This window comes from Podarcis muralis, chromosome W (genome assembly GCF_964188315.1).
Source record: "Podarcis muralis chromosome W, rPodMur119.hap1.1, whole genome shotgun sequence".
Lineage (NCBI taxonomy): Eukaryota > Metazoa > Chordata > Lepidosauria > Squamata > Lacertidae > Podarcis > Podarcis muralis.
Window position 1 is genome coordinate 8,673,155 of NC_135674.1, and position 21,716 is coordinate 8,694,870.

General features: G+C 44.4%; 1 protein-coding gene and 1 long non-coding RNA gene across 11 annotated transcripts in view; both read right to left on the minus strand.

Moving 5' to 3' along the window:
• Positions 1 to 21,716, minus strand: part of LOC144326364 (zinc finger protein 711-like) — a 74,051-nt gene that overhangs the window by 26,995 nt on the left and 25,340 nt on the right. The gene's annotated exons all lie outside the window — the stretch shown is intronic.
• On the minus strand, positions 1,310 to 20,525 carry LOC144326365 (uncharacterized). Its single transcript, XR_013391492.1, has 2 exons — positions 6,794 to 20,525; positions 1,310 to 4,034 (listed from the first exon to the last, which is right to left on the minus strand). It is a non-coding gene; the product is annotated as an uncharacterized LOC144326365 (long non-coding RNA).

The following is a 21,716-nucleotide window of genomic DNA, read 5'->3' on the forward strand; positions in this document are numbered from 1 at the left end:
AATGAGATGTCTGCTCGATCTCCGGGTTGATTTATGATGTTTTTCTGTATGATAATAAAGACTTCTTAGATAGCAAGAAGCCTGCGTACAGACTTTGATTTATCACCCACACAAGGCACTAACCGCTGCTGCGAAACTCTGCTTGGAACCAGGAAGAAAGCTTAAGGCACAGGGAAGTGTGCCGGACGCCATTACATTCCACAGTACAAACGTAATGACTCCCAGTCAGAAGAGGATGCACCCACTTTGCTCTTCCCCAGTCCTTTTAGCACAATACAGTACAGCAACTAAGTTGGACAGAAACCCCAGATGATGAGCTTGCATTTTTTTTAAAAAATGTATTTAGCCCTTCTAGTAAAAAAGTTATGAAGCAAAATGTGTAAGTTCTCTTTGAAGCAATTTCTGTGAAATGAGCCAACTGCTCTTGCCTGTTAGTGGCTTTAGCCAACAAGGTAAGTCAAAGATTTGAGTGTTAAGTGAGTTGTTTGGACACCAGGCAACAGGAATCCTTGGTGTTCTAAAGAGCTGCTGTTTCCCCTTCTCCTTTAGTGTACATTTCCTGTTTGTGTCTTATTTCCTAGTCCTTAGATCCATCCATTTGCTGTTCTATTTGTTTTGCTTTACTGCCTGCCAGCCACATAGAGCAGTACGCAGGCAGCTACTTGACATACTTTATAAAAATACGTATGTTGGGGTAGAGGAAGAAGTGCTGGAATCACAGCCTGCTGGCCATGTGGAACAAACAGTAAGCCACAACTTGAAAAACTTTACGAAAATGGGGGGGGGGGGGAGAGAAATGCAAGATCCTGTTTGTTTTGCCACCTGCTGACACATGGAGCAAGCAGCTGCTTGAAAGAGAACTGCTTGGAAGAGCTTTCCACCCCAATAATAAGTTTCAAAGCTTTACTGCAGAACAGTCTTAAATACTAGCTACAAAAGATAACTGTTACAATGGAACAAAGGAACACATTGCTCTCAAGTTATGAGGTTCTGTCCTTTATGTAGTTCAGTAAATGTTCCTCTTTGGTCCCAGAGAGAGTTCCTAAGCTTGTTCATCATTGCAGAGCTTAGCTTCATCTGCCACTGCTACTGCTAGCCATCACTGACTTTTCAAGTTTCCTCTCCTACTTTGAGAGATCTGCAGCTCAGATTGCCAGCAGTGAGTCAACAAGTAGCCTAAGCCTGTGAAATGGAAAAAAAACCCACAGCCTTCTGCTTTCACCTAGAGTGGAACGTCTTGCTTAATGTAAACTTATCTGCCTTGCAAATACAGTGGTGCCCCGCAAGACGAATAATAATAATAATAATAATAATAATAATAATAATAATAATAATAATAATAATTTATTATTTATACCCCGCCCATCTGGCTGGGCTTCCCCAGCCACTCTGGGCGGCTTCCAAAAGAATATTAAAATACTATAATACATCAAACATTAAAAGCTTCCCGAAACAGGGCTGCCTTCAGATGTCTTCTAAAAGCCTGGTAGTTGTTGTTCTCTTTGACATCTGGTGCGAGGGTGTTCCACAGGGAAGGCGCCACTACCGAGAAGGCCCTCTGCCTGGTTCCCTGTAACTTGGCTTCTCGCAGTGAGGGAACCGCCAGAAGGCCCTCGGTGCTGGACCTCAGTGTCCGGGTAGAATGATGGGGTGGAGATGCTCCTTCAGATATACTGGACCAAGGCCGTTTAGGGCTTTAAAGGTCAGCACCAACACTTTGAATTGTGCTCGGAAACGTACTGGGAGCCAATGTAGGTCTTTGCGGCCGCTCCCAGTCACCAGTCTAGCTGCCGCGTTCTGGATTAGTTGTAGTTTCCTTCAAAGGTAGCCCCACGTAGAGCGTATTGCAGTAATACAAGCGGGAGATAACCAGAGCATGCACCACTCTGGCGAGGCAGTCTGCGGGCAGATAGGGTCTCAGCCTGCGTACCAGATGGAGCTGGTAAACAGCTGCCCTGGACACAGATTTGACCTGTGCCTCCATGGACAGCTGTGAGTCCAAAATGACGCCCAAAATGAATGCCTCGCAAGACGGAAAACCCGCTAGACGAAAGGGTTTTCCGTTTTGGAGGTGCTTCGCAAAACGAATTTCCTATGGGCTTGCTTCGCAAGACGAAAATGTCTTGCGAGTTCCTGCAGGGTTTTTTTCCTCCCCCCCCCCTTTTTCCCAAGCCGCTAAGCCGTTTATCAGCTGATCCGCTAAGCAGCTAAGCCGCTTAACAGCTGATCCGCTAAGCCGCTTGACAGCTGATCCGCTAAGCCGCTAATCAGCTGATCCGCTAAGCCACTTATCAGCTGATCCGCTAAGCCCGCTAAGCCGCTAATAGCGCTAATCCGCTAATGGGCTTGCTTCGCAAGACGAAAAAAACGCAAGACGAAGAGACTCGCGGAACGGATTCTTTTCGTCTTGCGAGGCACCACTGTACAAACCTTTACATAAGTTTGAAATTCAGCATATACAGATATTTTATGCATATTAAACTTACAACTTTAACAGAATGCAGGTGTGTGTTGGCTATAGCAACCCTTTGTTGTTTTCGTTGCATGCTCTACAGTAGGGATGACCAATACCTGCTTTCCAACATTGCAGTATATTGCCAGCTAAGCTTTCTGATATGGCAGTATATTACCAGGTCAGCAAAGAGAAAAGAAAAAAGAAGAAGAGTTTGGATTTGACATCCCGCTTTATCACTACCCAAAGGAGTCTCAAAGCGGCTAGCATTCTCCTTTCCCTTCCTCCCCCACAACAAACACTCTGTGAGGTGAGTGGGGCTGAGAGACTTCAAAGAAGTGTGACTAGCCCAAGGTCACCCAGCAGCTGCATGTGGAGGAGCGGAGACGTGAACTTGGTTCCCCAGATTATGAGTCTACCACTCTTAACCACTACACCACACTGGCAGGTAGGAAGAAGGCAGCTGCCAGCCATGCATACAATTAGCATCACCGTGCACAGCAGCTGCCTCTTTCTGGCAAGGCTGGCCGACCGGAGCACATCAGCCAAGGCACCACATGGCATGGCACTGTGGAGCCGCCAGCCTCCCCCAAACCACCTGCCACGGCTCACCTCGAAGATAGGTTTTTCACCACGCACGCGGCATCTACCAGGAGCCACTGATCTGTTTGGTGGAAAAGAATTTACATTATTTTCTACTCTATGAAACTAGTAAAAGACCAACAACTTGCCAGTCAGCATTAAGTATGTCTTTTTATTTGTGACGATGCATGTGTATGACTGGCTGCAGTAATATAAAATCATGCTTGGATTCAGTTATCTTTTATTTTCTAGCTCTAATCTACAACAGCACACCAGCAACAAACAACGTTAACAGCCAAAATGTAACAGCGTTTGCAAATGAAAGTTTTTTAAACATTATTTGCTAACAACAACAAAAAATGGAACAGATTTTTTTTATGTTTGAACCATTTTATGTTCATGTCTCTTTGATTTTCCTGCTCTTTTGGAAGCGGCAGCCATTTTCTGACTTGTGTCCTTAAAATTCCAAATTTGAGCCCCCAGACCAAAAGGCTGGTGACCAATGACTTAGCATGTTTTCTGAACCAGAGAGGTGAAGGTCTCTCCGCTTTAACTACAATCTGTAATCTTAACCATGATCCTGGGTTCAGATGACATGCTAAGCCAAACACTGGTTTAGATGCTGCTCTGTACTGAAAAGACCAAGGAGGGGCAAAGTAGGTGCAAACTCCTTGACTGGTCCGGTATGTTTCCACAGCAACAGAATTCCTGGACTTGTAGCAGAGCGGGCACAGCGAGTGCTTGACGTGTGAGTGAAGAGACAGTCCACACGCTGTAGTTCTTCTAAACTAGACAGCTTTATTTACATCAGACAGATAAAATAACAAACACTCCATCAGAATCAGCAGACATGATGTCTCTGCCTCTCTCCGCAGAAAAATGAAAGTACCTCACAGACAAAGGACTCAGCTTTCCCGGATGTTGGGAAGGCTCCTCCCCAGATGTAGGACACACAGAGATGTTAACCTTGTAAACACCAAACCTCACCCCCCCTCTTGTCCTGCACTGGGGGAATGTAAGTGTGACCACTTACCTCTAAACACAGACCTTCACAGAACTCCCCATGACGCTGGAAGGTCAGCGGTTTCGTGAACCCATCTGCCAGGTTCTTCGAACTGGGACAGTACTTCAGTTCCACTAATCCCAACTGAACACTCTGAACACTCTGACACACATTCTGGAAACGGATGTCTAGGTGTTTGGTTCTGGCCTTAAACTACCCAGACTCCGCCAACTTCAGACAGGGTTGATTGTCCTCCCAAACCGTGACGGGCAAGCAACACTCTCCGCAGATCTCTTGAACCAAGCACACATAGAACTCCAATTCCCTGCAAATCTCAGACAGTGCGCTGAACTCAGCCTCAGTAGAGGAGAGTGCTGTGAGACTTTGCTTTCGAGACTTCCACCCAACCAAAGAGTCCCCAAACTTCACCACCATACCAGAAACAGACTTCCTGTCCTCCAGATTCGCCCAATCGCTGTCTGCCCAGGACATCAACTTGACATCGCCTTTGGCTGACAGCTTGAGACAGAAGTCTTTGGTATCTTCAGCACCTGCTTGACACCATTCTAGGCTTGGGTTTGTAGCTTCCCGGCTGAGCAGATTGGTAGCAAAAGCTATTTCAGGTCTGCTCCACTGGGACAGATACAACAGACTACCCAGGCCTGACTGAAAGAGGTCAGCATTTTCAAACTCAGTGCATTCCACTTGCTGACTGTCTTTCACGTAGCTTGTCTCCATGGGTGTCCTGACCCCTGCACATTCAGACATCCTGAACTTCTCAAGCAACTGCTCAATCTTGCTTCTCTGACTGAGCAAGTAACTTCCATCTTCAGTTCTAAAAATCTCCACGCCAGGTAGATCTTTACTGCACCCAGGTTCTTAAGTTTAAAACGTTTACCAAGCTCTTTGGCAAACTTCTCCACCTGTCTATTTGTCTTTGAGACATGGACTATATCATCAACAAAGACTAAAACAATTTCCTGTGACTCTCCTGACCCTTTAAGGTACAGGCAGCTGTCAGAAAGACTCCTCTTGAAACCTAGCTTCTCTAAGGCTTCATTCAGACAAATTCCTGGCCAATTGTTTTAAACCGTAAATCGATTTGTGCAATCTCCACACAATGCCTTGCCCCTTGCCCTCAAACCCTGGAGGAGGAAGCATGTACAACTCCTCCTGGAGGTCTGAGTTCAAGTAGGCTACATCCACATCAAAGTAATGCACCTGCAAACCTCTTCATGCAGCAATGGCTAAGAGCGTGTGCAGAGTTTCACTTCTGGAAGTAGGAGCATACACCTCAGTGTAATGCAGCCCCTTCTGCTGCGTGAACCCTCTGGCTACTAACCTAGCCTTGTACTGTGGTTCTCCAGTTTCCGTGGGTTTAAGGCAATAAACCCACCTGCTGCTCACAGCCTGTTTGCCAGCCAGCAATGTTGTGAGGGAGAACACACCTAGAAACTCCATTGAGCTCATCTCCTTCTGCATCGCCTCTTGCCATTTGCTGGCTTCTTCCTGAGGCAGTTTCTGAACACCCTCAAAACTTTCAGGTTCACACTGAGCCACCCCAACACATACACTTGTGGCCTCAAACCTATCAGGTGGTTTACCTTTCATGGCCCGGGTTGACCATCTTAGTGTGAGCTCCGGTACCCCTTCTGACCCACTAGGGCCAGCTAGACCACCCCCAGTGTCAGAGAGGTCCCCCTCTGACTTGCTGCGCCTTTTGAACCTTACAACTGGACTTGTGGGCAAGGACGGTTCACTTTTTGGCTCTGCCTTGACAGCTTTAGGAGAGGTTCTAGGCTGCTCCTGCTCTGGACTCTGTTCCTCAGCAGCAGGATCAGGCTCCACCTCTTCCTCATCAGCTGAGTCAAGACAACTCTCTGAAAGTATATCTGGGTTTCCATGTATGCGTGTCCACCCACTTTGCTCACAGAACTCAGAACTTCTGCTGACTAGAAGTCTGGACTGACTGCCTTCTGGATAGGCAAATCTTCACCCCTTGGTCCCTGGTTCATACCCACAGAGGATCATCTTCCTGGACCTTGGTCCACCCTTTCCACGTTTGGCATTTGGCACAAGAACCAAAGCCTCACAGCCAAAAACACGGAAGAAATGCACCTTGGGCTTCTTGCCATGCAGCAGAAAATAAGGTGTGTCCCCTACAACAAAACAATAGGAATGATTCTGAGAAAATGAAGCACACCACCAGGCTTCAGCCCAAAAACATTGTGGGAGCCCAGAATCAAAAAGCATAGCCGCAACAGCCTCTTGTAGCATTCTGTTCTTGCATTCAGCAATGCCATTTTTTTTAGGACTATGTGGGACTGTCAACCTGTGACGTATTCCCTTCTGTTTTGTTTTTTTTAAATACTTTTTATTGAGTTTCTTTTCTTAGGATCATAAACACAGAATAGAAAGAAGAAAAAAGAAAAAAGGCAAAAAAAGATAATAAAAAGGTTATTACAATCCAACTTTCAATAATTTTTCCAATATTCCAAATGGACTTCCCCACATCCTCCAGACTCTGCGTTCTTTGCAATAAAAGTCTCAGCAATTTGTTACCTTATTTCTTAACTTACTGTGTCTTTCAGTTATTATGTTTCTAAGTTCACAATATTGTATCCCAATTTTGTACATTTAAGATAAGCATAATAAAGTTGTTTCATGTTACACCCTCTTTTTTCTTGTCACTTAATTTTCAATTTACCTAATCAAGTTGCAAAAGCAAAAATTTCCTAGTCGTGCGTATTCTTAACATTCGTACAACTTATAATGTTTTTGCAAATAGTCCTTAAATTTTTTCCAGTCCTCTTCCATTGTTTCCTCGCCCAAATCTCGGATTCTGCCAGTCATTTCAGCCAGTTCCATATAGTCCATCAACTGCGTCTGCCACTCCTCCAGCGTGGGTAAATCTTGAGTCTTCCAATGCTTTGCAATAAGAATTCTTGCTGCTGTGGTAGCATACATAAACAAAGTTATGTCCTTCTTTAACATCTTCTGGTCCACCATGCCCAATAGGAAGGCCTCTGGTTTCTTGGGAAAGGTATACCTAAATACCTTTTTTAACTCGTTATAAATCATTTCCCAGTAGGCCTTCACTTTTGGGCAGGTCCACCAAAGATGGAAGAATGTCCCTTCTGCCTCCTTACATTTCCAACATTTATTATCAGACAGGTGATATATCTTAGCTAACTTGACTGGGGTCATGTACCACCGGTATATCATTTTCATAATGTTTTCTTTCAAGGCATTACATGCCGTAAACTTCATTCCGGTGTTCCATATCCTTTCCCAGTCTTCAAACATAATGTTGTGTCCAATATCCTGTGCCCATTTTATCATGGCAGATTTGACTGTCTCATCCTGTGTATTCCATTTAAGCAGCAAGTTATACATTTTCGAAAGTGTCTTAGTTTTTGGTTCTAACAATTCCGTCTCCAATTTCGATTTTTCCACCTGGAAACCAACTTTTTTGTCCATTTTAAAAACCTCTTGGATTTGAGCATAATGTAACCAATCCCGCACCTTGTTTTTTAATTTGTCTTGGCTCTGCAACCTCCAATTGTCTCCAATTTTTTCAATTATTTCCCAATATTTTGGCCAGTAGGCCTCCATGTTGGGTCTTTTCCTAGCCTTGGCCTCCACCGGTGATAGCCACCTCGGGGTCTTGCCCTCCAATAAGTCTTTATATTTCGACCAGACCGCAAAAATTGCTCTTCTGACAATATGGTTTTTAAATAGTTTATGAACTTTGACCTTGTCGTACCACAAATATGCATGCCAACCAAAAGCATTATCAAACCCTTCCAGATCCAGGACATCAGTGTTCTCCAACAGAAACCAATCCTTCAGCCAGCAGAAGGCTGCAGATTCATAATACAACCTCAGGTCCGGCAGGGCAAACCCCCCTCTTTCTTTCGAATCAGTTAATATTTTAAACTTTATTCGGGGCTTTTTGCCCTGCCAGACAAACTTAGATATATCCTTCTGCCACTTTCCAAAACATTCCACTCTGTCCACGATCTGTAGGGCCTGAAACAAAAATAGCATTTTCGGCAATACATTCATCTTTATAGCTGCAATTCTGCCCAACAAGGAAAGTTTCAATCTTGACCAAATTTCCAAATCCTTCTTAATTTCCGACCAACATTTTTCATAATTGTCTTTAAATAAATTCAAATTTTTTACAGTCAAATGAACCCCTAGGTATTTCACTTTTTTTAACGACATTTAGTTCTGTTTCTTTCTGGAACCCCTCTGTTTCTGTAGGTGTCAAGTTTTTGGCCAAAACCTTGGTTTTTTGCTTGTTCAACTTGAATCCCGCCACCCGACCAAATTCATGAATCAGTTCTAAAACTCTTTTTGTACTAGATACTGGCTCCTGTAGTGTTAAAACTAAATCATCTGCAAAAGCTTTCAATTTATATTGTTTCACTCCGACCTCTATTCCTTGTACCAACCGGTCCTCCCTGATCATGTTCAACAGCACCTCCAGGACCGAGATAAATAAAAGAGGAGATAGAGGGCACCCCTGTCGTGTCCCTTTTTCAATTTTAAACTCCTCTGTCACCACATTGTTCGCTATCAATTTAGCTTTTTGCTCTGTGTAGATTGCTTGTATTCCATTTTCAAACCCCCGTCCCACTCCCATCCCTTCCAAATTTTTCTTCATAAACATCCAAGAAATATTATCAAAGGCTTTCTCTGCATCAATAAAAATTAACACCGCTCTCCTATTAATATTTGTTTGTAAAAGTTCCAAAATGTCAATAATGTTCCTGGTGTTATCAAACAAATGTCTACCTGGGAGAAAGCCAGCCTGGTCCTTGTGAATTACTTCATTCAAAACTTTTTTAAGTTTTTGTAATCCACATTTAGGAGTGAGATGGGACGGTAGTTCTTAAGTTGAGTCTTTTCAGTTTCCACTTTAGGAATCAATGTGATGAAGGCTTCTTTCCACGACTCCGGTGCCTTCTTCCCCTCCATAATCTGGTTGCATACCTCCAACAAAGGTTGTATCAAATAGTCCTTCAAAGTCTTATAATATTTGGAGGTAAGCCCATCCGGGCCTGGAGATTTGCCTAGTTGCATATTCTGAATGGCACCTTCAATTTCCTGTTGTGTTATTTTACAGTTCAGGATTGTTCTCTTTTCCTGAGTTACTTTTGGTAATCCGTTAGTTTTTAAAAATTGGTCTATCTCGAACTCTTTCTGTGGCCCCTGTGCATAAAGTTCTTTGAAATATCTCTGGAAACACCTTCTGATTTCTTCTGGTTTCTGAACAATTCTCCCGTCAATCTCTAGATTTGTAACTGTATTCAATTTTTGTCTCTTTTTCAACTGCCATGCTAGCAGTTTTCCACATTTATTTGCTGATTCAAATGATCTTTGCTTCATTTGTTTAATTTTCCATTCAACCTCTTGATTTATCAATTTCGAATATTGTGCTTGATGGAATTTGATTTCTCTCAGCACCTCCTTCGATTTTGGATTAGTTCTCAATTTTTTCTCTCCTACTCTTATTTTCTCCAAGATCTTCTCCTTTTTTCCATTCCAGAGTCTTTTCTTGATCGTATTTTGTTGTATCAGAAACCCTCTCATAACTGCTTTACTTGCGTCCCAGATCGTTCTTTTTTCTACCGTAGTATTCAAATTTATTTCAAAATAATCTCTTAAAGTTTTTTGGGCCTTCTTCACAACCTCCTGATCTCTTAGTAAGGTGTCATTCATTTTCCATCTGAAGGAACCGGTTGGAGTAAGTCTCAATTCCACTTTCAAGGCGTTATGGTCGGAGCAGGTTTTTGGGCAGATTTCCACTTTTCTAGTCTTAGGTGCCAGCCCTCTAGTTGTCCATATTTGGTCGATTCTTGTCCATGACAAATGGGCCTCAGAAAAGAAAGTTCCTTCTTTACCTAAGGGGTTTTTTGTCCTCCATATGTCAATCAAATCCATATTGTCAGTTAGTTCAAAGAAGGTTTTAGGCAGTCTGCCGTCCTTTGTTAAATTTTGGTTTTGTGACTTATCCATGTTTGTAGATACCACCCCATTCATATCTCCCATCATAATGATGTTGGAATAGTCCAAATAGTCCAGCATAGTCTCGTGCAGCTTCTTAAAAAATTCTTTTTTTCCATCGTTGGGTGCATATATTCCTAATATCAGGAATTTTTCTCCCTGTGTCTGAATTTCAATCGCCAAAATTCTTCCTTGTTCATCTTTAAATAAAAATTTCGGTGACAGACTCTCCTTTGCATAGATTACCACTCCTCTTTTCTTAACTCTGTCCGATGAGATAAATTCCTGGCCTAATCTTTTGTTGATTAGCACTTTCCTGTGGAGCCTAGTCACGTGAGTTTCTTGCAAACAGATAATGTCCAAATGTTCTTTTTTCAAAATGTGAAATATTTTCCTTCTTTTTCCGGGGAATTTCCACCATTTATATTCCAACTTAATAGCTGCAGAGACATCCTGTACTAATTTGTTGATCCTATTGTGGGGTCTCCTCCTTTTCCTCTGCTCCCGAGGGTGTGGACGATGGTCCAGCTCCAGGTGTTTTACCCGGTAGTGGCCAAGCTGCTGCTGCTCCTTTTTGGAGGTCTTCTCCGTGTTCGTGTAGGAACTTTTGCTGGTCTTCTATCGATTTGATTTTAGCCTTCTTTCCTTTATGGGTAAAAGATAGTCCTTGTGGGAATTCCCACCTATAAGGAATTCCGTTTTGTCTCAACAGTTTTGCCAGTTCTGTATAAGTGGCTCTGAGGTCCAATAGTTGTTTCGGTATGTCTCTGTAGATTTCAGCCCTTTTATCTTGTATTTCAAGTGATTTTTTGATCTTGTATTTCAAGTGATTTTTTGATCTCGTATTTCAAGTGATTTTTTGAAGTGAAGGCCTAGTATCTTGTCTCTCTCTTCCCTTGATCTCAAAATTATCAAACAGTCTCTGGATCTGTCCTTCCTTACCACTCTTCCCAGTCTGAATGCCGATGCAATTTTAAAATCGTTGTCTTCTTTTATACCCCAGAACTTGGAAAATTCTGTTGTCAAATAACCAATCAAATCTCCTTGTTCAAGTTCTGGAATAGCTCTCAGTCTGAGGTTGTTCTCTCGGTTTTTCAATTCCACCATTGACAGATAGGCTTGTTGTTCACCAATCTGCTTGTGCAGGGGCTTGACTTCTCCCTTGATCTCCTCGACCTCCTTATTCGCTTGCTCTGCTTTTTGAATGGCTTCCACAGCTAGTTTACGGTTTTCAGCCGTTGCTCCTTGCAAATTTTCAATTGCTTGTGTATGCTGGGAAACCTGTTCAGTCAATTTCTGAATCGAGGATGTAGCTTGGTCAATTTTTGATGATTGATCATCCACCTTTTGATTTAAGGTTGACAGTTGTTCCAAGATTTGTTTCAAAACTGCTTCGGATCCTCCTGCTGCCATATCTTCTACTGCAGACTTTTCAGCTTCCGCCTTCTGTGCTACCAGCACAGCTGGGACCGATGATCTACGTGCTTGGGTCAAAGTTGTTTGAACAAGTTGTGCAGGTTTTTTTTCCCTTTTCTTTTTCTTTAGCTTCTTTGGCTTTAGCTGCTCTTGTTTTCCCTGTGCCGCTCATTCCACATCTGCCACTGTTCAAGGTCAAGTTGTCTATTGTCCCATGAGAAAGGCAGATCCAGTTTACAAACAGTCAGAAGACAGAAAGTCAAAATAAAAAGCAGTTCCCAGGCCTTTATAATTCCAAAGTCCTCTAGGGGGAGTGCCACCAAAGTTTAGAAGAAAGAAGGAAGGTTTTCCGCCATTAAAGTCCCTGTAATCCCAATACAAAAACTCAGTAGTCCCGAAACAAAAGAGAGGTTCTCCAGAGCTCTTTTTTAAATTTAACAAAGTCTCAAGAAAGGTGTCTGCAACAGTGTCAAGTCTGTTATGCTCAAAAGTAACAGTTGAACTTCAGTAACAGTTTCCGCAGTTTAGCAATTCTCTCCTGTCTGGCAGCCCGACGATTTGGCTCTTTAGTCTTAATAGTCCATAAACAAGAGGATAGCTCCAATTTAAAGTCCCTTTAGCTTGAAAACAAAGTCTATTCTTTCCCTTTTAAAAGGCAGTTCTGTAAACGCACGAAAATCCCAACTTTTTGACAGTTCCCTTTTAAAGCGCTTCCCGCTTCTCAAAGTCTTTGCTTTGATCTTGCAAGCAAAATCGGAAGACGGACTTCCTGGTTCTCGTCTCCCGTTTTCAGCCAAATTCAGCAATTTAGTCTCCAAATTTAATACCCCTTACTCACGGGTATGTTGCTTGTAGCCTGATGTTTCAAGAAGAAAGGCCAGCGCTCATCAGTAACAGCCGCGCGGCTTCGCTTCCGCGGAAAGAGCGATGAACTCACAGCACCGCTCCCCCTTCTACGCTCCGGAGCCCCTTACGAGGTTCCTTCTACGTTTTCGGGGTTGCTTCTGGTGCCCGCCGAGTCCCACGGCCACGGGCTCACTCTACCCGTGGTTTTTCTTGGTGGGTCGCCGCTATGCCGCAGCGTGCGACCCTTTTCCGCGGAGCCCCTCTTCAGAGAACGAAGAGGACCGCCATTACCGTTTCGCGCCGCCTCCGGACGTATTCCCTTCTGGCGGAAGAAATTCTGCAGCACAGACCCGGTGAACAGTACACCACGATCAGACTGAAAGCTTCAGATCTTTGAAGAGAATTGCAATTCTACAGCAGAGATCCAGTCTTTCACCAATGCTGCATCTTCCCTTTTGTGTTTAAGCGGGAAGACCCAAGAATTCCTCGAAAAATAATCCAAAAGCAAAAGAATGTGTTTTGCCCCACCCAGACTGGTTACTGGCATAGGGCCACACAAGTCTGCACGCACCAGCTCAAAAGGCCTGGTTGTCACCCTACTACAGTGTTTCCCAACCGGTGTTCCGCGGCACACTAGTGTGCCGCCGGACGTTGCCTAGTGTGCTGTGGGAGGGAGGCGGGCGAGTCGGGCTAATCCTCCGACGAGCTCCACCTCCAGACCCATTGCTCAAATCCTTTAACCCAGGAGGGCGGGGAGGGGGGGGAGAAAGAGAAAAAAGAAAGGGTGGGAAAAAAGAAGGGGAAGAGAAAATATTTTTTTAAAAAAAGGAAAGAGAGGGGAAAAAGCGAGGGATGGCGGAAGGGGAATAAACAGAAGGGGAGGACAATGAAGAGGGGCGGGGCTTGGCAGGCAGCAGATAACTGGGGAGGGGGGCGCGGCTGGCGGCGGCTCAAGGCAGGAAGGGAGGAGCTGCCTCGCGGAGAGTCTTGGGCTGCAGAGATTTCCCGTTCAGGAGCGCGGGAGGCCACGCCGTGGATGGGAATCTCCTCCTCCTCTTCCTCCTCCTCCTCCAGGAGAGAGGGTGGTCCGCCCCACCGAGTCGGGCCTGCTCAAGCGTGGGAGCCTATAGTTAGAGCTCAGCTCCTTTTCTTGCCTTCCCCGCCCCCCCACGGAGCACATTTTCCTCGCCCCCCCAACCCCCGCATGTAGAATAGAAGCCCTCCAGCCTCCACGGTGCACAAACTCTCCCCTCTGCAACGAAGCGCTTTGTTGCATATCTTTGGTGAGGTTTTTAGGCAGTCTTGGTGCACCTTAAATCAGCGCTAATTGCGCCTGGACGCAGTATTTACTTCCGAGTAGGCCCCCTTCTCCCCCCCCCCCCGGTAGCACCTGACGTTGCTATTCGTATCATCAGGTTTGTTTGTTGATAATTTAATTGTTTTAAAAGCATCATGCTAAAGAGCTCTCTCCCACCCCCAGACCCTTGGGCAAAACAGAAACACACACATACACAAACACAGAGATTGAGCCCTGCAGGTTTTATGAAATGAATGGATTCTGAATGCCTGTTTCAGTGGCTTGTCCGCCTTAGGCTGCTGGGCCAGACACCTGTTACACGGTGCAGTCCGTAAGCTGTGAGCGCTGCTACCTGCCGCCGAGACCACGTAACGACAGTCTTGAAAGACCTACATTGGCTCCCAGTACCTTTCCGAGCACAATTCAAAGTGTTGGTGCTGACCTTTAAAGCCCTAAGCGGTTTCGGTCCAGTATACCTGAAGTAGCGTCTCCGCCACCATCGTTCAGCCCAGACACTGAGATCCAGTACCAAGGGCCTTCTGGCAATTCCCTCACTGTGAAAAGTGAGGTTACAGGGAACCAGGCAGAGGGCCTTCTCGGTAGTGGCGCCCGCCCTGTGGAATGCCCTCCCATCAGACATCAAAGAGATAACCATTACCTTCTATGCTGTTACTATTTTTTTATTTTTTTTTACATAAGTAAAAAGTGACCTTTCCCCATCTGGCATGGTGGTGTGCCTCGAGATTTTTTTCATGAAACAAGTGTGCCTTTGCCCAAAAAAGGTTGGGAAACACTGCCCTACTAGACCAGGGGTATGAGCATATTTTTACCTTGGATTGCTTACAAGCTCTGCAATCTAAAAACTTATCACATGCCTTCATTTTGTACCCCTCAGTGCACCCTGGGGCCTTCTTAACGTAACCCCAATTCACATGTGCCATAAGTCGATGCCACAAATGTTGACAGCCATCATGTGTTGGAACATTGGCACACTGCACATGTGTTGACTCAGTGGGACTGTTACCTGCAACAGGCATTTCTACCACAAACAGCCTGTTTTTGCATTCAACACTGAACCCCTGGAAAAAGAACACGCTATTCTCAAAACGAACGCTGAAACTGTCGGCAACGAGGGCAGTGACGGATAGAAGACAGCTGGACATTTCTGGAACTACAAAGGCCTGAATCTTGTGAGCCAGACATCATCAGAGCACGTCGACTTCCATCTGCCAACTTGACAGTTCTTCCATTTTAACAGCCTTACAATCCCGCAGAAGCCCACCAGATGGCATGCTCCACTGTCAATCACGAAGGTCAGCACAGCGTCCTGTTTACAGCTCTTGACTGTTGCCATGGAAGCTGCCAGATGATACTGCAAAGACTTGTACTTGCTCTCAGTTCCTTTGGAACTTTTGTGCATTTTCCCACATCTTTGCGCTGAGCTAATCTGCTTGACCTTGCATTCCTGAGCCTCTACCGGGCAGCCTCTCACGAGATGGGAGGGGGACCCACATCTGTAGCAGCGTCTCAAGGCAAACACTTTCACAGATTCCTCATTGCTTTTCCCTGCACCCCCACTCCTCGGTGCACAGCTTCTAGAGGAACAGCCAGCGCCTGCTCGCCCCCCACGTTTCTGTCTCTTCTCCTGTTCATCACAAAGATGCGCCGAAGCATAGAAACAGCTTCCAGGAACATGGCCCTTAGCTCCCACATGGCCCTCGACTCCCTCACGGCCCTTGGCTTCCACTGTGGTTTCACAAACCCTTTCCAGTGCCTGCCAAGTGGCCTGGGTCGTCTTGAGACCCTCAAGGTGGGGCAACAGCAAATCGTCCACACTAAGCCTCAGCATGTTCAGCACACTCTGATCCCTCTTCAGAGTAGCTGCCACGTCTACTTCACTCCAGCAGCTCCAGCAGCGGCCTGGATCGGTGGGGTTTGCATGCAATCCCAAAGCTGTTTGCCCAAAAGCCAGTACTTAATTCTCCTCAACCAGTCTTCCCAATTGCGCCCATTCAATCTCTCAAAAGGGACGGTGAAAGCCTCCTGAGCCTGAGTCATCTTCCTGGGGCTATAAGCTTACTCACGCTTTCTGCCAGCTGGTTGCTTCAAAGATGCCTCCTCCAGCAAGCTCCTGCTTTCACCAGCGAGATCAGGACTGCCTCTGCCCCTTCACAGCAGCAAACAAGATCTCAGAGCTGGACTTCACTTCTTATCAGGACTGCCTCTGCCCCTTCACAGCAGCAGACAGGATCTCTGAGCTGGACTTCACTTCTTCTCCTCCTCACACTCAGCACAAACGTGGCTGGCAACTTGCCATAACCTGACCGGTCCCGTACGTTTCCACAGCAACAGAATTCCCGGACTTGTAGCAGAGCGGGCACAGCGAGTGCTTGACGTGTGAGTGAAGAGACAGTCCACACGCTGTAGTTATTCTAAACTAGACAGATTTATTTACATCAGACAGATAAAATAACAAACACTCCATCAGAAACAGCAGACATGATGTCTCTGCCTCTCTCCGCAGAAAAGTGAAAGTACCTCACAGACAAAGAACTCAGCTTTCCCGGATGTTGGGAAGGCTCCTCCCCAGATGCAGGGGACACAGAGATGTTAACCCTGTAAACACCAAACCTCACACTCCTCTCTAAAAACTAACATATTTGCACGGTCCTAGTAAGCCATAGTTTGGTTTACCATGACTTGTGAATCAGGTTGTTGAATTCATGCACACACACGTAGAGCTCATATTAAGCTGATTTTGTCACTGGATTCGATATGATCGCAGCTTTATGCAGATACCAGAAAAATTAATAAATAAAAGGGGTGAGAGACCAGGAACCCCGTCCCACCCAGAACGGCCATCTGATATCTCACAGGAGCCCTCGTGTGAGCTTCCCATAGCCTGGTAGGCAAGACAGTGGGCTTAAGCAGCTTTTTCCAACACCATGTTTTTCCACCATGGAAAGAGCTTTTTAAGTAACCCTTCCCCCATCTTGCTTTCTAGGCTCTGGGAAAGTCCTGAGATATCTCAGACTACCCTGTGAGATCTTGCAGAAGTGTTGCAGAGCCTTCTAGAGGACTCTTGTGACCTGCCCAGAGCCCCAGCTTGCATGGGGAGCAATGCCCACTCAGCACTTTAGAAAGTCTTTAGAAAGGTAGAGATGGTTGTGCAGGACCGTTCCAGGGGTTGTTCTGGTTTTGCACAATTTTGCTTAGATGTGTGATAAGCCAGAAATATAACCCTCAAGTAAGATATCTACCTGCATCTGTTCTCCTACTGCACCCAGCCTGTGTAAGCTTCAGTGCACAAGCATTGCATGAGATGAGATGTTAAGTCTCTGAGTTGATGACAGTAACTCAAGTATTTCAATGGTCAAGTGTAATTATATTCTCCACCATTTCTTGCCCACTTATCCTATCTAACTGTACTCTATCATAGTAGAGTAGTGTTTGTTTTAACATAACTGCATGGGTGAGGAAGAGGAACCCCAGGAAAGATATTTGATCATAAAAATAGGACCCTCAGGTAAAATATTTGTAACAGTATTATTGTAGCACATAAAAGTGCATGAAGCGTATCTTACCTTTTTATATATATAAAAAACTCATGTTAAAAATTGTTCAGTCTCCAGTCTGAAAGGCAGCAGTTTTAAATTAAGTGATATAATAATGAACTAGTATCCTAAAATCATCATCCCAGACTCAGAGGTGTATACTACACAACAAAATTAAAACTTGAACAGACAAGTTTGAATCCAGTGACAAAATGTGTGCAATGCATAGGGTATTTTAATTGAATATAGTAATTGCAACTTCTAGAATGCAGTTTAATATCAAATCTAGGCCTGGGCGATATGAGGGCCAGAGCACGGTGGAGGCTTCACCAGGCGGTATACCACGAGTGAAACCACCATTGCTCCCAAGTCCCTCCGCCCTCAGTGTCTGGCAGGAGAAACAAGAGCCCCCGGCCTGGGCTTGAGATTGGGTGGATAGGTGAAGGATGCTTGAAATCGGGGTGGTGGTGGGTGGGTGGAGGATCGTGGAGCATCAGGCAGGGTGAAGGAATGGTAATTGGGGGGTTGATGGATGAAGGAGTCCAGAGAATCAGGCAGGGGGTGAAGGAGCGGTGAATTTGAACGGGAACACACTGGAGCCCAGAGGAGAAATCTTTTCCTCATGAAATAGGCTGCCCTGAGGGGAAGGGACTGTGGCACTGGGGAGGTTAGCGAGTGATGCAAACCAGGGAAACAGTGCTTGTCCTTCCCCTTTCCTAGTTTGCTGTGTGTGTCTGTTGCATCCCTTCCTTTTCAACATTGCAATGTATAGTCATATCACAAATGTTTGGCTGGTGATACATTGCAATGTTGAAAAGCTGACATCACCCAGCCCTAATCCAATCTATATTAGTAATATTTAAATGTGGAACTGTAAGGTGTAGTTTAGACACTACAGTGGTACCTCGGGTTAAGAATTTAATTCGTTCTGGAGGTCTGTTCTTAACCTGAAGCACCACTTTAGCTAATAGGGCCTCCTCCGCACCACCACCGCACGATTTCTGTTCTCATCCTGAAGCAAAGTTCTTAACCCAAGGTAATATTTCTGGTTTAGCGGAGTCTGTAACCTGAAGCGTATGTAACCTGAAGCGTCTGTAACCCGAGGTACCACTGTACTTGCTGTCTAGAGTTCATACAGTAGGTAGTGGTGCTAAAATTTATTTTCCCTATATACTGCTTTAAAATGTGAAATAGTTGCATGGATTTAGTCTGATGTAACCAAAGGGTGATGCTGGCCACATGACCCGGAAGCTGTACGCCAGCTCCCTCGGCCAATAAAACGAGATGAGTGCCGCAACCTCAGAGTCGTCCGCTACTGGACCAAATGGTCAAGGGTCCCTTTACCTTTTTACCCTACCTTAAGTACATCCCAACTAGATGGGTCAACAAATTTTTCTAGTGACCAATTTTACTGAAAGGATTACATCAACACAACAACACTTTTTTTTTCTTTTACAGCAAGTCTTTAGTGAAAATATATTAGTACATGTCAGATTCACAGTAAAAATTTGGTAAAATAGTTAACTTGTGTATTCCCACCAAGATGACAAGATTGGGAGCACAACGATGCCAACTGATTAACACCAGAGTTGAAGTAAGACTGAGTCTCAACTCATCACTGAGCCCTGGACAAGAAGCCACAGCTTGTCCATACAGATCAAAGCCAGTCAATGATGGTTCAAAGAAGCTGAAACTGTTTTGGAACACATTTTTAAAAGAAAAGCCTGACTAGCTTTTCAGGTACCCTTTAATTGAATAACTTTTTGAAGAAATACCTGAAGTAACTGATATTATGGTTTCAAGTCTTCTTTATTCTGTTACATTTTAATCCAGGAAGACCCATTTATCCTAAATAGAACCCAGTAAGACCAACATGTACAGTTGCAATTGAAATTATTCAACCCCCATGGCAAATGTTTATCATCAAAATTTACAGACTTCCAGCTGTTTGCAGTGAGCGAATCAAACAAAAGCAATTGAAATAGCTCCACACAACAGATGCTTCAAGTGGTTTCCCGAAATGCAGCTGAAATTGCAACTTATACTGGCTTCTCTAGTCTTGCTATTATTCAACCCCCTGAATAGAATCCCTCACAACAGCGCAAATACAACAGGTGTTGTCTCAAGCACACCTGATGCAATGAATCAAGGGCTTCATTAGTTGCACCAGGTGTACTTGAGCTGCAACACATGAAATACCTGAGCTGGCTAGCGGGTTGAGGAGTGTCAAATTTGGATGCATGTTAGATACATGGCTAAGTCAAGAGAATGGTTCAAGAAGAGAAGAGAACATCACCCATCACAAACAAGGAGCAGGATACAAGAACACAGCGAAGGCACTGAATGTTCCTAAAGACACTATTGGAAGCATAGTTCCCAAGTTCAAAGTTACGGTGGTTACACTATCTGGATGGGGCAGAAAGAGGAAGCAAACTGCAGCAGAAACCACATTTCTGAGAAGACAGGCTGGGAAAAACCCTTGAGTGACTGCAAAAGAGCTGCAGTAAGACTTGGTGGTAGCAGGCACTGATGTTTCAGTGAGCACAGTAAGGCGCATACTAAACGCAGAAGGTATCCATCAGTGTTTGAAACTCCCATTGTTCTAGATGCATTTTGCGACGGAATTTCATTAGTGAGCAGTTTCTGAGCTCTGGGTGCAGTACTGCACCTAAAATTTCAGATAAAAACTGCAGGGTGGAAGGAAAGGAGGAGCTTTTTCTGCCTCCCCACTTCCAGCTGCTACTCTGAAAACTGAAGAGACCCTCTTAATAATATTAGGGGGGTGGGCTAAACCATGTGAAAAATGAAGATAAAAAATTAGCTGCAGTTCATTCATTTTCAGCTTTGTATCTCGTTATAAAAAACCATGCCTAGACATTCCGTTGTTGCACCCATAACCTACTGGAATGTAATGGTGCCCGGCACGCTTCCCCTTGTGCCTTGTGTGTGGGTGATAAATCAAAGACTGTACGCAGGCTTCTGCTACTGTATTTTTCGCTCTATAATACGCACCTGACCATAACACACACATCGTTTTTAGAGGAGGAAAACAAGGGGGGGGGGATTCTGAATGAAACAGTGGATGTATCATTTTTGTGCCTCATGCTGTGGCCACAGACATGTGATCTGATGGTGAATTTGGGGTGACCCAATGCAAAGATCCTGAGGATCCATGTGGATCCATGCTTTGTAACCACGTTTTAAGTGGGGAGGGAAGGAAAAACACAGAAGGGACAAGGAGCACGAGAGGGGTGTGCAGAGAAGCAGCTGGCCAAGAATGCAGGAGAGGGATTTAATGGGAGGGAGGAAAGGAAGGCAAAAGTTTCCCCCCACCCACCCACCCAAGCCAGCCCCCCCTCTCTCTCCCACCTGCATGTTTTCCGGCTGCCTGCGAGTCCCTAAAATGCTTCCCTGGACGCAGCAGCACCGGAGCACGGAGAGGAATTAGAAGGAAGGACGCAATCCTTTCCTTTCCCCTCTGCTTGCCTGGAGGGGAGGGGATTTGCCTGCTCTTTGTTCCAACCAAATCTGTTGTCATGTCCTTCTAATTCTAATGACTCTTGCTTATCCAACCTCATCCAGTCCCTGATCCATACCAAACAAGCAGATTCATAATACAATTTAAGGTCTGGGAGGGCGAAATATTATAAGAAATTAAATGAATAATTAGTGAACCCATGAATGTCATGAATGAAATATTGAATACAGGCGAAATCCCAGAAACATGGAAACAGGCCTATATAACAATAATTCCAAAATAAGATGCAGACTTACTGCAAATTAAAAACTATAGTCCTATCTCCTTGTTAAACAATGATTACAAATTGTTCGCAAATATATTAGATTAGAAATTAGATTCTTAAAAAAATTAAATGAGTATATATATCACGATCAGGCAGGGTTTTTACCAGGCAGACAAATGAAGGAGAATATAAGGAATATTCTGAATATAATAGAATACCTGGAGGCTAAAAATGAAAAGAAAGTGGCAATGGTGTTTTTGCCGTAAAGCCATCCGGGCCTGGAGACTTGCCAATTTTAGAGCTTTTTATTGCCTCAAGTAATTCTTGCATTCTTATCTGGGAGTTAAGAATGGTCCTTTGTTATTTTATGTGTGACATATTACTACTTCTGATATACTCTTCTATCTTAAATGTTTTTTCTTTCCCTTGTCTATACAGCTCAGAAAAATATTTAACAAATCCTTCTCTTATTTCCTTCAACTTGTCTGTGATTCTGCCATTTATGTTAATTTTGTTTATGGAGTTCCTTTGTTCACTTTTTTTCAGCTGCCAGGCTAACAACTTTCCTGGTTTATTTGCATGCTCAAAATATTTTTGTTTTACCCTTTTTATTTTCCAGCTAATTTCCTCGTTTATGATAATTGAGTATTGAGTTTGTAGTGTTTTAATTGCTTGTTTTACTGCCTCTTTATTTGCTTTGTTTGGTAGCTGTTTCTCCTTTTTCATAATTTCCTCTAAAATTCCTTTTTTCTTTTTCTCTCTCAATTTCCTTTTAAATGAGTTTTGTTGTGTAGAGTCCTCTCATTAC